Source organism: Prionailurus viverrinus, chromosome A1 (assembly GCF_022837055.1).
Source record: "Prionailurus viverrinus isolate Anna chromosome A1, UM_Priviv_1.0, whole genome shotgun sequence".
In the NCBI taxonomy this organism is placed as follows: Eukaryota; Metazoa; Chordata; class Mammalia; order Carnivora; family Felidae; genus Prionailurus; species Prionailurus viverrinus.
Genome location: NC_062561.1, coordinates 59274970 through 59291880, shown reverse-complemented (window position 1 = coordinate 59291880; position 16911 = coordinate 59274970). Strand labels below are relative to the sequence as shown.

General features: G+C 34.9%; 1 protein-coding gene and 1 long non-coding RNA gene across 3 annotated transcripts in view; one reads left to right on the top strand and one right to left on the bottom strand.

Annotated features, from left to right (window-relative positions):
* LOC125150527 (uncharacterized) overlaps window positions 1-13456 on the bottom strand; it is a 313734-nt gene extending 300278 nt beyond the window's left edge. Inside the window, exon 1 of the long non-coding RNA XR_007146442.1 lies at window positions 13397-13456. This is a non-coding gene — a long non-coding RNA (uncharacterized LOC125150527). The remainder of the gene's footprint in view (window positions 1-13396) is intronic.
* Window positions 13457-13531: 75 nt separating this feature from the next.
* SLITRK6 (SLIT and NTRK like family member 6) overlaps window positions 13532-16911 on the top strand; it is a 29720-nt gene continuing 26340 nt past the window's right edge. For both annotated transcript variants that reach the window (XM_047877605.1, XM_047877615.1), the window contains exon 1: window positions 13532-13802. The gene's annotated coding sequence lies outside the window, so the exon portion shown is untranslated. The remainder of the gene's footprint in view (window positions 13803-16911) is intronic.

Genomic DNA, 16911 nt, shown 5'->3' with positions numbered 1-16911 from the left:
TCCAGAGAGGGAGAGCACAGCAAAAACACCTTGCAGAAGGAAATGAAAAGTGAAGGACAATAACCCAATCTACTACAAACACTACTGGCACCCCTATGAACACACAGAAATGATTTATTTTGGATTCAACACCTCTAAACATTTACCACAAACACATAGGCACATATATTCAAACACACACTACACTACATACACACATACACGCACTCACACACCCGCACCTTTTGTTCTATTAGCCCCAAAGATGACATTCCTCAGATATTTTTTAGAAATTGGTAAGTAGATTCCATTATTTGAAAAAAAAATTATGTAGAAGTCTTAATTCATCATATAGTACAAACAACACAAGCCTTAAATCTGATGACTATCATTTCCTTGTGTCTGTCCTGATTTCCTCACTTACAAAAAATGTGAATACTTTTATGTGTGAAGTTGTGCAGTTTATAGATTCTTCTCCATTTTTCATCTCCTACTATTCTCATCCCATTCCAATCAGTCTGAAAATGATATCTCCTGATACTGATAGCCTTTGCTAGCCTGATGTCCTAAGAATATTTGTGTGGAACAATATGAGCTTTTATTTGCAAGGGCCCAAATACAACAAAGTTTATTGGGGGATTATTTAGGCTAATATCTAAGGCAATCATCTTATAAGTAGATAAAAGACAATGAGATTATATATTTCTCTAATACTGTATTTTTAAATGTGATTATGAAACTAATTTAGCTTCTAAATAAAGCATATATATATAGATTATATATACTCAGGCATTGAAGCAAATTTTCATAACTTATAAATGTGCAATGAGATCTATTCTAAAGGGGATTAGACATTTTAAGCCATCTTCTTGTGTTATTAATTTAGATAATACCAGTAATTTCAGTTCTTTGAAAACTATGCCTTTTATATATTAGGAAAAATGTATTTTTAAAAATATTTACCAATTTATTCAGTTATATTAATTTAGCAGATTTAAAAACTGATTCACAGTGAGGTGGAAAATTTGGTTCATGGTTTTCTTACATTTTACTTTCAAGCAGGAGTAAGAGAAGCATAAATTCTAAATTTTGCTTCATATCTTGTCCTTTTTAGTTGGGATGACGTTTTTAATTTTTTTGAAAAATAAAAATACTTCTGAATTGTTTGGTTATTAATTTTTAATGATTATTTATTGTCTACTCTGTGCCAAGTTCTGGTTGGAGCTATAATAATGCAGCACTTTAAAGAAAAGAAAAGACGAAGAAGCATACAGCCTGCCTCCACAACCACAGCATGCCAGTGGGGGGGGGTCTGCAACCTGAGGAGTGCATGCCAACAGCCATGGCCCCTTCAGCTGCTTGTGGGCCCGGATCCAGCCCTGTCTCTGGTCGCTGGCATGCACCATGAGGCTCACCTGCCACCAGCCCCTTCAGCTGTGCGTCTGCTCAGCCCTGGCCTGATTCCAGACACCAGCCTCCACTATCAGAGGCCATGGCAAGACCCAGCAGCCACGATAATATACACTGGCAGCCAGGGTCCCCATGCTGCCAGTTTGTTTCCATGTCTGCCAAGAGGACAACTAGAGCCCGATGCTGCAGCCCAGGGACTAGAGATAAGGCTGCATTGGGGCCCACAAGCAGCAGTGAAGGCGTTAGTTGTCAGCATGCACTCTCGTGGCTACAGGATCTTACCATGTACACACATGTCAATGGAGGGGACAGGCCAGTGGCACACAAGTGCACAACTGAAGGGACTAACCCCAACTGTGTGCATGGCTATGGAAATCAATCGCAGGTATCTAGGTTAGCATCTTGTACTCCTATAGCCACTGAGGTTTGAGCTGGCTGCCAGTGTGGATCCCAGGCTCTGGCAAGGGCAGAGAGAACAAAGCAGGGAGAGACTCAGGTGGCTGGCATCTGCTAATGCAAATATTTCTGGGGCAAAGACTGATGAAATCTTCAGGGGGAGTCTATGACAGCTGTGCTGTTTCTTGGTTTCTTCAGTAGTGACAGCTGCTGGGGTCCTCTGTAGAACAGATCACTAGAGCCCATAGCTGCTCCTGTTACGTGGTGGATACTGATGGCCCTGCTCTTCTTTCTTGGTCCTAGCAGTCTATATCTTTCCACCTTTTCTGGTCTCTGGGTGAAACATAGCACAACACTAAGCTGGGCCAGCCTAGGGGATAGGACACTGCAAGAAATATGGAGTTGTTCTTCCTTTCTTTTTGGAGCAATTATTGTCAGGGGTTTTTGTTGTTGTTCCACTGTGTTGCTGAAGTCTCTTAAGTGGACTTCTAAACTCTCTTAGAGATGTTTTTGTTCCTGGATAGCTGTTTAACTGTTAATGTCCATGGGGCATGGATGCTGGGTTCTTCTACTTTGCCGTCTCTCAACTTGACTCTGATTTTTTTTATCACGTTGCCATAAAATATATTTAATGACCACAGACCTAAGTTTCTTGTCATGCATACTAATCGAAAATAAATAATATTATCCAGGGGCACCTGGGTGGCTCAGTCAGTTAAGCATCCAACTCCGGCTCAGGTCATGATCACAGTTTGTGAGTTGGAGCCCCACGTCGGGCTCTGTGCTAACTGCTCAGAGCCTGGAGCCTGCTTTGGATTCTGTGTCTCCCTCTCTTTCTGCCCTTGCCCCACTCGTACACTGTCTCTTTCTCTCTCTCTCAAAAATAAACATTAAAGAATTTTAAAGAAGAAATAATATAATCCAAATTCATTAATTTCCATATTGATTTTCAGTGTTTTACAAATCTGTTAAGGACATGGCTCTACAATAAAGTAAAATCATTTATATTTCGTTAGTTTTAGAAGCAGAAATAATTTTCCCAAGCATTGCACCCTCAATATTTATGTTGTTATCTGGCAACAACTATTAAAATCATAACCCTTTTTTTTCTAGGTGTTGTAGAAAGTCTAAGACATTACCAAGTTTGTTTAGTTTCAGTATTTTATCTGTGGCAAACCTAAAATGTTCCCAAATACTCCATTTATAAAGTTGATTGGGAAAGGTCCCAGTACTGCTGATACTTATATAAGTCCTCTTTGTTTTGTTCTTGCAAAATCCAGAAGGCACTAGGGAAATGATTGCAATGGATCACAAACATGAATATTTCAGTACTTTAAAGACTCCTCCTCAGCATATTGCAGAGTATAAAACAAAGTGCTATTTAAGCCAAGTTAAGGGAAAAAATACCAAGTATAAGATTTTCCAAAATGAAGCCAACCAGTTGCAAATGCTTTTCTAAATGAAGAGTTATTATGATAATATAATGGTATGAAGGATGATGACTAAAATGGAGCTAACATTTTTCATAAACAAACAAAAGAGACTTCTGGCCATTTTGGTAATTTTAGAAAAGGGAAAATCATAAGCCAACTGAGGAGTTGGGGGAAAATCAGACTGTATGTTTTTCAATCACGCTCATACATCAACATACACATTCCTGTTATGTTTGTTAATGGGTTCTAGTTTGACACCCGACTGGTATTTAAAACATTGGGGCGCCTGGGTGGCGCAGTCGGTTAAGCATCCGACTTCAGCCAGGTCACGATCTCGCGGTCCGTGAGTTCGAGCCCCGCGTCGGGCTCTGGGCTGATGGCTCAGAGCCTGGAGCCTGTTTCCGATTCTGTGTCTCCCTCTCTCTCTGCCCCTCCCCCGTTCATGCTCTGTCTCTCTCTGTCTCAAAAATAAATAAACGTTGAAAAAAAAATTTAAAAAAAAATAAAAAAACATATTAATTATTGTTTTTTTAATTTAAATATTCAACTATGAAAATGAAAATAAATGATGATGAGACAAAAGTAAGTTTTTTTTTAAATTTTTTTTTTCAACGTTTATTTATTTTTGGGACAGAGAGAGACAGAGCATGAACGGGGGAGGGTCAGAGAGAGAGGGAGACACAGAATCGGAAACAGGCTCCAGGCTCTGAGCCATCAGCCCAGAGCCCGACGCGGGGCTCGAACTCACGGACCGCGAGATCGTGACCTGGTTGAAGTCGGACGCTTAACCGACTGCGCCACCCAGGCGCCCCCAAAAGTAAGTTTTTTGAGAACCCTGTAGCTTACTTGTTCTTCTCCTGTGTCTCTTTCTTGTTGGAGATGAAGCAGAAAATAGATCACATTAAAATCATGGAAAATTCCAGGACAGTTTAAAATAGGATATGTAAAAAATTAATAGTCTTTTACAAAGAACATCTAAACATAATAGTAAATCACATGAGTAAGCTATTCTAAAGAGCATATACTTAAGATAAACTTATTAATGGTATTTGTGAACATGGGGGGAAAAGTCATACAAGTTAAAATAGCAGAGAAAAGGTCACATAGGAAGAAATGTGCAGATTGCAATGATAATTCAATACTGAATAACTTCACTAAAATAACATGGAACTTCCTTTTCTGAAGATGTTTAGACTATGTTATTTTCATTATAGAAAAAAAGGAGCAAGTGGCTGTATATTAACATGATCTCTTAGACATAGTGCTACAAAGTGTCTTATTGGTAACTGAATGGAAGTTCTTGTAATAAATTAATTGTTTATCAGCAACAAAAGAAAAACATGGTGGGGGGGAGAAAGAGGGAGACTTCTATTTCAAGGGTATCATAGATAGTTATAACACAATGTTGCCTCCACACAACAACACAACAAGCCAGACCTGCTAAAATATCACAGCTTCTCTGAAACCATCAGAGAACTCATACGTATAGAAACAGAAAGTTATCTGCCTTTTATAAGAAAGGAGAGACCTACGGTTCTTCTCATTACTGGCAGAGCAATGAAAGGCAGAAAACCCACCACAGATGGAAGTAACAGGGACACGACAGAAAAGCTGAGAGAAACCCATCTTACGGTCCACCAAAGTCATGTCTCCAAGTCTCCAAGCACAGAGAACATAAGTCAAGACCAAAAAAGAAAAAAACAAAAACAAATTACCCATTGGACGAAAAGTAGGTCAGATATAGGGCACAGAGAGATTTATAGTGTAGCAAGTGGAAGCTCAGCTGTAAAGCACAGAAAAGATCTGTTGAATCTCCTCTTTTCTCAGATCTCAAGTCCCAAAGAAGGAATAATTTGATCCTAAAAATATTTGAACCTAATGGCAAACAAAATCAAGTTAAACATTCAAAACTACCCAGATCCCATTCAGCTACTGATCAGATTGATTCAGCTCCCGACTCAAGTAATCTGACTCAAGGAAGGGTATGTTGTTACAAAATAACAATAACAATATTACACTAGCATCACAATACACATGAATAAACAAGAAAATATGAGACATGGTCATAAGAGAAAGTGTCAGTAGAAGCAGACACAGAAATGTCCCTGAAATTATCAGAAAGTGACATTAAAGTAAATAGAAATCCTAAATACATACTGAAAATTGACAACATGTTAATACATATTAAGATATGAGAAAAGTCCTCAGAAACAAAGAAATCAATAAAAAGGAATAAAATGGAATGGAATGTTAAATTAAAAATACAGTATCATAAATAAAGAATTCATTGATTTTTTTAAAAGGAATTTACTGAACAGTGGGAGAACTTGAAGTCTATTAAAAATACATATCTATACTGAAAAACAATGAGGAAAAAAAGAGTAAAGAACAAAAAGTTGCAGACCCATGGTACAACATAAAATGTTGGAGTACATATGGGGTTTGGTTGCTGAATAGGAGAGGAGAGAGAAAGTGGGGGAGAAGAAATAAAGACATAACAAATGAGAGTCTTCAAAAATTAATGAAAGACATCCACTACAAATATAAGCTTAGGAAACCCGAGCAAGATAACTACCAACATGTTGCCCAGGAGGTGGTTAATTTTATGTGTCAACTTAACTAGGCTAAGGAATGCCCAGGTTGCTGGTAAAATATTATTTCTAAGAATGTCTGCGAGAGTGTTCCCAGAAGATATTGGCATTTGAAACAGAATATTGAGTAAAGGAGACTGTCCTCACCAGTGTAGGTGGGCATCATCCAATCCTTCAAGGGATTGAAGAGAACACAAAGGCAGAGGATGGGTGAATTTGCTCTCTGCTTGAGCTAGGACATCCATCTTCTGCCTTTGGACATGGATCTTCCTGCTTCTTGTGCTTCTGGGTTCAGACTGGTATAATTCTATCTTCAGAATGAGCGAAACATACATTAGTTCAGTGCATCTTGTTTTCTTAGACTTTAAGATCTGAAGGGCATATACATAAAGTAGTTACACTATTATAAGACTCATGTAAACAACAGTATTGTAGAAGGCATTTATGAATAACATTATGTTCTTTCAAAATAATTAAAAAGCTGGTATGTGCTATTGGACTAGGTTATTACACAATATCAGTGAACTGTACAATTTTAAGTACAGAGTTGATTATTTTTTTTGCTAATCTACCAAGTGGATGTTTTTCTTATACTTTAATGGAAGCTTGAAAAAAATAATTATCTCCATTGTTCTATGAAATCTGAGAAAAGAACTTCATTTTTTTAAATGACCATTTTATCCTAGAGCCTACTGACAAATGACAAATAGTTGCCAAATAACAGAGTAAATAACTTGGGCAAAAACTATTTGGAATAGCTTTTTACAATGTCTTCCATCATAACAGGAGTATTTAGATTATTTGGATTCTAGATATATAGACCTCTTTTGAATCATAACAAGTCTTTCAAGTATGCTTCAAACGGATCATAACATTCTAGACTTAGTGAAATTTCAAATAGCCTGAAGTCTGGAAATACATGCCACATGTAAGAGCTATGTGTTTATTAATATAAGGCTGTATTTTTTTACATAGTCTTCTATAAGAAAATATCAGGATATTATAAAATTACCGGAAATAAGATAATTATTATAATCAATTTAATATATATATTACATAATACTTGATTACATATCTTTATTCTATTTACTATTGATTTCTCCATACTTAGAAAAAGAAGATTTTTAAAAATCTTTTCCTAGTAAAAGTCTAAAAGAAAACAGAAGCTTCCAACAACTTCTCTTATATTACTCTCAACATCTCAGATCCTGAAAATAATACTAAATTATTCCAATGAATATTTCAATGGAAATATTTCTGAATTACTAACTCTTAAAATGAAGACAGTCAGTAACGAATATAAAATGAGAAAAGGGAAATTGCCAGCTTTGAAGTGCAGTTTTAGACAGCCTCACAGTGATTTTAGTCAGTAATTCTAGTGTCATTGTGAAAGAAAATGTCAGTCTTCTGCACAATAACAGTGTAGTGATATTATGGGCTTTTAAAAGACAGTAACAACTTCAGTATTTCATCTGAAGCATGTCTCTGAAATGCAAGTTTAAAATGGAGGGTCATAGATACTATTGGGTACCTATAATGTTAAAAGACATTTTGTTATTTTATTTTTGAAGGCTCATTAGATATATATTTGCTTATAGTTTGAGATTTATAAATAAAGAATAATCTACTTACTACTTTGCTGGTAATTAGCAGGGAAAAAAAGCAAATATTTTGTCATTGAACTAATACATGTATCTCCTCATTATTTATAATACATAATTATAGCCTGATTGCTGCTCTTACTGAAAGTTTAAGAACCAAAAGGAAAGACTAATAGATTGAAAGGGGAAGAAGGCTCCTGAAAGCTTATTGTAATACTTTACTTTTTTATTATTATGCCAGAAACAAAAAAAAGTTTAGCAATCCTTTGAGGTAACAACCATAATGGGGATAAACCCATTACTTTTATCTGTGCAAATGTACCACACATTATGATATCCAAAGTTGCTGGAAGTTATAAAAAGGAATATGCAACATAAAGCAATACCAAGTTTTATTCACACTTTAATTTTGCCTTCTACCTTTTTAATGCTATCTATAACTTCCTCCTCTTTTTTCACAGGTCTTTCCACATAACCTAGCAAGAATGGCTCAAAGGCTTTCTGTTTTAGAGATTCAAAAGTTGAACATAGAAGATGTAAAGATTAAGAGATAATTTTGCAATGTTTAATATTATTTAGACTAGGAAATTTTGAAGACAACACTCTAATTCATCTAGAACTAATAGTGACGAGAAAAGTAAGGTAGTATATTTTGTGATCTAGACGCAATCAAACACATAATTATATATTACATGCCTTACGGATTGCATTTATAGAAGATGAATTTATAGAAGCATTATAGGATAAAATGACTTCTGTCTTTTATAGCATCTAGAAGAAGGAGATAAAAGGTAGTTTATGGAATCTGAGTATCTTTTCTTCCAAAATAATTGTAAATCAGTCTAATTGTTTATTGATGGGTATTTCATCTCTATCCTATCATTATTAATTGAACAACTAGATGAATATATTTTAGAAAAAAGTATTATATTTTTGTTTTTGTAGAAGAACAAAAATAAGTAAAGCATTTCATTTAGAATTTATTTTAAAATATATTTTAGAGAGTTTTCAGTTTATTTTTTTGTGATTTTACATACAGGAAACTATTTTAAATAGACTACCTCTATTGATCTTAGTTTTATTTTTCCCAGATTCAGTATTGTATTTTTATTGTTGATAGTAAAATAAGGTCACTTAAGATAAAACAATCCATCCATGTCTCAGAGTTTGAGGTGAGTGTGTGTGCATGTTTGTATGAGCATACAAGCACACATCATTGTAAGTTTGTATATTTTTACAAGAATATGGCAACTTAATATTAACATTTTGGAAAATTTTATCCTGTACTTTAAAAAGTCTGCATTATGACTATTAAAACTTGCATTACCTAGAAGTAAAAAAGTAAGATCAAAGATTTTTATTGCAAATATTTCTGTAAAGTTCTGGGGGGGATTATGCAATACACAAGGGTGTGTGTGTGTGTGTGTGTGTGTGTGTGTGTGTGTGTGTGTGTTTGTGTGTGTGTACACAAACGTGTATAGAACTGAATGAATAGGATAGAAAAGAACTGTAGGACAGTAAGGTCCACAAAGATTCACTGGAATCTGCTTATATTGGATTAAGGATTTGGATAAGTTTGGATAAGGATAAGTTTGAAGGCAAGTCCCTAATCTTCAGAGTATTCTAATGAAATATAATCATTTCCTCTATGATCTTCCTTACTCACATTTGCTCTGAGAACCTTCGTATACCTTATGATGCACTAGATGATATCAATTTAAACTACAATTTTCCTCACAGGAATTTAAAATGTAAATACCATAGGGACGCATGGGTAGTCAGTCACTTAAGCAACCAACTCTTGTGCTCAGGTCATGCTCTCAAGGTTCATAAGTTTGAGCCCCATGTCTCTCCCTCTCCTTCTGCCCCTCCCCCTCTCAAAAATAAATAAATAAATAAACATTTAAAACTAAATAAATAAAATGTAAATACCATTAAAACTACATCCTAAATGGATGCCACCATATATAAGTTCTGTTCTTACAGACCTCTTGGTCTCAGGGCCTCTCCCTTATCCCTGGAATCATTCTTAAAAGAATATCAACTGTTTCCCCTTTCATGATCTTAATTGTTTTTCCTGGTCATGATTGGACACACAGAATACTCTCTTTTACACTCATATGATTACCTGAGAATACTACCTGCCCTATCTTGATGAGAAAAAATTTAATGTGTAAGCTGTGGCCAAATAATGCCTATAACTTATTATTCATTCCTTATATTGTGTGTAGAGATTCTTAGAAACAGATTTAGCTACTAGTGACCTCTTTTAGAGAAGGATAATGCATAAATAAGGGAAGAATATTTAGGAGGATAAAGGTAATAAATCCTCCCTTAAAACCACATATAGAAATTTATATAGCAAGCATCCTATTTCATTCAATTCATCTCATTCACTTAGTCATTCACTAAATCATACTTTCATTCAACAAATGAGTATTAAGTACGTACTATGTGCCAAGAATCTAAGTTACTTACAATGTTAAATGTCATGACTTGCATAGTAAAGTCCTTACCCATTTAAAAATTTTAAGATTGTAAAACTATTATGTGTGGATACATTTCTTATTGGTTTTAAATTTATCATTTTAATTAATCTGAAATTCACTGCTTATATATTATGAGGCAGAAATGTAACATTGTTGTCATTTTTAATTTAGGGCTTTTATTTTATTTTATTTTTATTTTGGTTAAACTGATTGGACAGTTCTTCCAAACCATAGTTTTAAGTAGCCTGTCACTTCCCCATTGACAAGAAATGTGATATTTATTATATACTAAGATGATGCAATATTGCGGTTAGGGGCTCAAATTTTGAAGCCAGATTTCTTAGGTTCAAATCTTGGTACATATTTGCTAGGTCAGTTTGGTCAGGTTATTTAACCTCTCTGTGCTTCCATTTCCTCATTTTAAAAGAGAGAGAGAGAGAGAGTGAAGTAATTCTTCCAATTTAGAATTATTTAAAGAGAGAGAAATCATTCTTGTAATTTAAAATTGTCATATAATTTACTTAAAATACTTGATACAAAAAGGAAAAATTGGCTATTTTTATTCATGGGTTCACATATATTCATGATTATCTTTTATGGGCTTTTGAATACTGCTTTTATCTATTTGACGTTTTTGTGTTCAAACACCGAATGTATTTTTGTATCAGTAGACATAGTCCTGCTTCTTTATTGTCGTTGTTATTTTGCAAATGTGTTTGCTATTTAGCATATTTCCATCCACCATAAAACGTCCTTATCAACTCAACAGTTTCATACTCATGTGGAAATCATGTATAAATTTTGGACAAAACTGACATTTCTCAATATTGTTTTAAGAACAAGATGTTTTAGGGGTGCCTGGGTGGCTCATTCAGTTAAGCCTCCGACTTTGGCTCAGGTCATGATCTCATGGTTCATGAAGTTGAGCTCTGTGCCAGGTAGCATAGAGCCTGCAGCCTGCATCAGGTTCTGTGTCTCCCTCTCTCTCTGCCCATCCCCTGCTCAGACTCTGTCTCCCTCTCTCTCTTTCAAAAATAAATAGACATTAAAAAAAAAAAAAAAGAACATGATGTTTTTAATTCAGACATTGTTTTCTGGCCTTATAAAGTTTTGTTGGTTGATTTTTTTTAAAAATATTGCATAATTATTCTTTTAAGGTTACTGTTGGGTATTTGATAATTTTATTTTCGTTTTGAATGAGATAATTCTCCAAATATTTTCTAGTCAACTATTACAGACATATTGGAAATCCAGTGTTTTTTTCTTATATCTGTTTTAAGCATGTTGTATCCTCTCTTTAGATATAGAGATTTCCACATTTATATTGTAAACCTGTGTATAGAATATTATTTCTTGGACTTTAGTTAGGGCTTCATTTATGCATATTATTTCCTCCTGTTACCAGTACAATATGCACTTTTTCCAGCGTTCTTCAATTTAGCTATGCTTCCCATATTTCCATATTTGCTTACTTACAAAGAGAAAAAAATAATTTCACGCCGGTGCTTTATAATCACTCTAAACATCATGCACTACTCACATGCACAAATGTGTACATGTGGCACATGGATCAGGCTCTACTGTGATGCTCTGGAAAATTTGGAGTGAATAGACATGGTGTGGCAGCTCCTGAAGAAATGGTACTAATGAAATAAGTGGATTTACACAATTTCAGAAGAAAGCACTAAATTACATAAACCGAAACCTGTGGAAACTGCGTATTTAAGTTTTATTGGCAGAAATAAAATTAATTATAAACTGGAAACTCATTCATAATGATCAGGGATAAATTGCTCATCAACCTAGAACTTATTAACTTCAACCATTTTATGAAATTTTTCTTTTTTTCCTTTTAGATATTATAAGATTAATAAAGTGCTAAGAAACTATAAAATTAGATTCTTTTAGAATCACTGCAAGTCTAAAAATATAAAAATTGTAGCTTATTAGAAGAGATAAACATAGTGAGAAATATAAAAATAATTAAATTCCTCACATTAACCACTTCTGCTTAATGTGTACATTTAGTTTTACACTTAAGAGTGTGAATATATTTGGTTTTATTAGCTTTCTAAAGTGTGTATAGCATTTATGAAAACTGAATTCATTTGCTTCAAAATTTTAAAGATATAAGAACATTTTGCTGGGGCGCCTGGGTGGCTCAATCGGTTGAGCGTCCGACTTAGGCTCAGGACATGATCTTACTGTTCGTGAGTTCAAGCCCCGTGTCAGGCTCTGTGCTGACAGCTCAGAGCCTGGAGCCTGCTTTGGATCCTGTGTCTCCCTTTCTCTCTGCTCCTCCCCTGCTCACACTCTGTCTCTCTCTCAACAATAAATACACATTAAAAAAAATTTTTAAAAAGTGCATTTTGCTAAATAAATTTTTGTAATCAATGTACATGTATTTAGAAAGTTTTAGTACATTTAACCAATAATTTTTATTTAATAAATTATGCACTTTAATACTTAGAAAGATCTAAATTATTTTGCACTTAAATACACTAATCATTTGAAAAATGTTACCCTGATATTTTCAGCATTAAGAAAAATCATGATAGTAACGTGTGTTTTTCTTTTTATATTGGATTACTCTGTACAATAACTAATCTATTGACATCTTTTCAAAAGTATTTAATATTAATATTTTACAGCAGCTGTGATGGCCCATAAAGACCAGAAGTAATTTTCATATTGCATTTCTTCTGACAAATACAAGCTGTAACTGAATGTCACTCCCTTTTTTCCAATATATTTTCTAAATAGTGTATTTAATAGCAAAACCATGCTATAGAATTTAGCATGATTAAAATCCACTAGACTAATCTCCTTAAGATCAAATCTCATAATAGAGAGTCAGTGAATTGTGAACACATGCATGAAAGCAACTATTGCTTTTTTCTGCTTCACAGAAACTAGAAATTAATACTAAATTTTCTAATGCTCAAATATTTCTATGGTTTTAAATTAAATATAAGAAGAAATTGTGTGCTAGCTTCAAACTTTTCTTCTGCAGCTTCCTCACCTCTCAGCCTTCACAGGAAAAGAGGGACTTGCTCTGAATTAGGCTTTGGCTTTAGAGAATGTTGTGGCTGGTCTGATCTTCTACCCAGACCACTAAAACTTTCTCCATATCAGCAATAAGGTCATTCACTTTCTTACTATCTGTGTGGCCACCGGAATAGCACTTTTAAATTCTTTCAAAAACTTTTTCTTTGTATTCACAACTTGGCACCACAAATTACTTAATAGTAACATCAATGATCATGGGTCACAGATCATCACAACGTATGTAATACTAATAAAAAAGTTTCAAATATTGTAAGAATTAGCAAAATGTGATACAGACACAAAGCAAGCAAATGGTGAAGGGAAAATGCTGCCGACAAGCTTGCCCGACGCTGGCTTGCCACAAACCTTCAGGTTATAAAACACGCAACGTCTGTAAAGCACAATAACTCGAAGCACAATAAAACAAGGTATGTCTACTTTGTACTCACCCTTCTTGTAATGATGTAAGATGATAAAACGCCTACGCAATGAGATGAGGTGAGGTGATGACTTTGGCATCGTGACCTAGCGTCAGGTCACGTACCCAGCGTCAGGTTACGTACAAATCGGCAGGAGGGTCATCTGCTTCGGAATCTGCCCTGGTGGGAAGGGAAGTGAAACCGCGGATGAGGGAGAACTATTGTATCTCAAGCAAGGACCTATATGGATGCTACTGTCAGAGGAAAGCTTGCAAGGCTTAACCAAGCCGGAAAAACAAACAAACAAACAAACAAACCAGAAGTTCAGCATCTCTTACTTGGTAGATAGCCACCCAGAGGCCAGAGACGAGTGCTGAGAGGAACGTAGCATGCGAAGTACAGCTCTGACGGCCGCAGAGACCCCATTCTGCTGAAGGTTAAGAATGCTTGTATTATTCTAATTGGTAGGACTTAGAGTGGGTCAGTCTAATTTTTAGGAATGTTTCTCTCTTAAAAAGTGTAGGACTGAGACGCTTGGGTGGCTTAGTCAGTTAAATGTCTGACTCTTGATTTGGGCTCAGGTCATGATCTCACAGTTCCTGAGTTTGAGCTCATATCAGGTTCTGTGCAATAGCTAGGAGCCTGCCTGAGATTCCCTCTGTCCCTCTCTCTCTGTTCCCCACCAAAATAAATAAACAAATATATTTTAAAAACTGTAAGACTGGATTAGATACCCTAAAAAAGATTTTATCTTTAAATTTTGTATTTTTTTTACCAGTGATAATTCTGTGAAATATTTTATTCAGTGAAATACGTGTATATTAGAAAACAAAAAAATCTAAGAACACCAAAGGTAGGGTATATTAAACTTAATGTATTAACATAGGTAAGTAGGAGCATGATTATAATTATAACATTGTTGTCTCACTGAGTGAGGCATTCTGTGTGTCCGAGACAAATGACTGGAAACTCAAACACCTCATTATAATATTTTTTCTGAGAAATAAAAGGGTGAGTAGGAGATGATTTCTTTCTTTTTTTTAATGTTTATTTATTTTTGAGACATAGAGAGAGAGACAGAACATGAACAGGGGAGGGGAAGAGAGAGAGGGAGACACAGAATCTGAAACAGGCTCCAGGCTTTAAGCTGGCAGCACAGAACCTGATGCGAGGCTTGAACTCACAAACTGTGAGATCATGCCCTGAGCCAAAGTCAGACACTCAACTGACTGAGCCTCCCAGGCGCCCCAGAGATGATTTCTTACCCCATCCACATTTTTTTGTTTGTTTTTTTGCCTTTATATATGGACACAGCTATAACTATGCTAACGGAAAATATTTTATAACAATAGTAAAAATCTAGTAATATTATCATGTCAGGCTCTGTACTGACTTCTAGTTAGTCGATTTAAAATTCAATCCAATTGAACCATCAACAATTCAAGAGGAAGTTATTATATTATTTTGCTTTATAAATCAGAAAACTGAGGCAGAGTGATTAGTATTTCAGTTTCATAATGTGTACCCAAAGAGTCAAGATTCTGAACCCATTCCTGGTTCTTACCTATGACTTTATAGCTCCTCTTTTAACCATCTATGATACTGCCTTATATCTGTGGAGCACTAGATAGGTGCAATGGAATTTATTCTGATGCCCATAACCTACTTTATTCCCATCTGACTCCTATGCCAGAACCACCTCAGTCTTAGGCAAACCTTAATAGTCACCCTACAGGGGGATATCTAATATGGAAATTTATGATAAAGTGCAGAGTTTGAGACCAGACTGACCTGGACTTGCCTTCTAACTCTTCAAATTTTTATTTACATGACATTTCGAAAATCACTTCTTTAAGCCTTAGTTTCATCCTATAATATGATTGTATAAATTCTATAGAACTTACACATTTTTTGAGGAAGACTTGAGATGAACATATGTAAATTTTTATAGTGCTTATCATAGACTAAGTAAGGACTGAGTTTGCGCTTTTATTAATATTATCATTATAGACATTAAAAAAAAAACAAGGCCTGTGGATATTACATGAAATATCCACAATGTCTAGTTAGTGATAAAAAATGAGGAAGTGTCTTTGTAGGTTGATTCCTAAGTCAGTTTAATTTTACCTCAATGATAATGCTTTTGAGATAATTTGTGAATATATCCAGATCTTCAAGTCTTTTAATGGTTTAATCTTTCCAGCCATATTTTCCCTTTGCCTAACATGTTTCAAAGGACAAACTATTCCCTTTTTAAATGAACTTTATTATAAAAATGTACATAAGCATTTCTCTTCTTATGCAGAGTTAACATGTTTGAGGTCATGGGGGGAGATCAAACATTACTTATGAATGCTGGAAAGTGTGCTTCTGATAGTAACAAAAGTTGTAGCTGCTGAATAGTCTCAAATTGTTCTTGGGTACAACTCTTCCATGTCTTAGTGTTGCTGTAATGTTTGCAACTGGGCTTGCTTGAGACCAGGAATAGTAGGGTTTTTAGCCTCATAAAGACTGCAAGTTTCCATGGCACATCTGTAATAATTCTAAATTCCTCCAAAATTTATTAGAGGGTAATCCTTCTAACATTTATTTTATGTAAACTTGCCTCAATTTTCTTTGTATAAATTGTCCTATTAATTTCTAGTTTTCTCTGTACATGAAACAAGTTATATTCATTTTTGTTTTCTAAAATATTTACATTTTTCTATAGCATATTTTATTATACATGAAATTCATGATTTTACATTGACATTATGGTTTCAATGACTCCATTTATTTAAAATAGTATTTCTGGGTGCCTAGGTGGTTCACCCAGGTAAGCTTCCAACTCTTGGCTTCGGCTTAGGTCATGATCTCACCGTTTGTGGGTTCAAGCCCCACATCGGGCTCTGCACTGACAGCGTGGAGCCTACTAAGGATACTGTCTCCCTCTCTCACTGCCCCTCTCCTGCTTGCTCTCTCTCTCTCTCTCTCTCAAAAATAAATAAACATTAAAAAAAATAGTATTTCTGAAACCCAGTTATCTATTCAGCAATTTTATCAATTGCCTGTACAAAAGATTAATGTTTGGCGCTTGGATTAATATTTTAAAATTAGATTTTTGAGGCAATTTATTATGAATTTGGTAAGCTTTCTATATTATGCTTTATTTTACTGTGTTTTAATGATTTTAAGAAATATGTTTCTTTTTCTCTCCCAGTTACTGATCAATTTCTACCCTAGATAAGTAGTTTAATCACACGATCATGTAAATATCAGAAAGTGGATCATTATTTAATAATTGATGAATGTTTTGGGGCACCTGAGTGACTCAGTTGGTTAAGCGACTGACTTTGGCTCAGGTCACGATCTCATGGTTCATTCAGGCTCTTTGCTGACAGATTGGAGCCTGGAGCCAGCTTCGGATTCTGTGTCTCCTTCTGTCTCTCTGTCCCTCCCCCACTCATGCTCTATCTCTCTTTCTCAAAAATAAATAAAAACATTAAAAAAATTTAAAAGAATAATTGATAAATATTTAGCCATAGGTTTTATCTGGTATAGTTAAT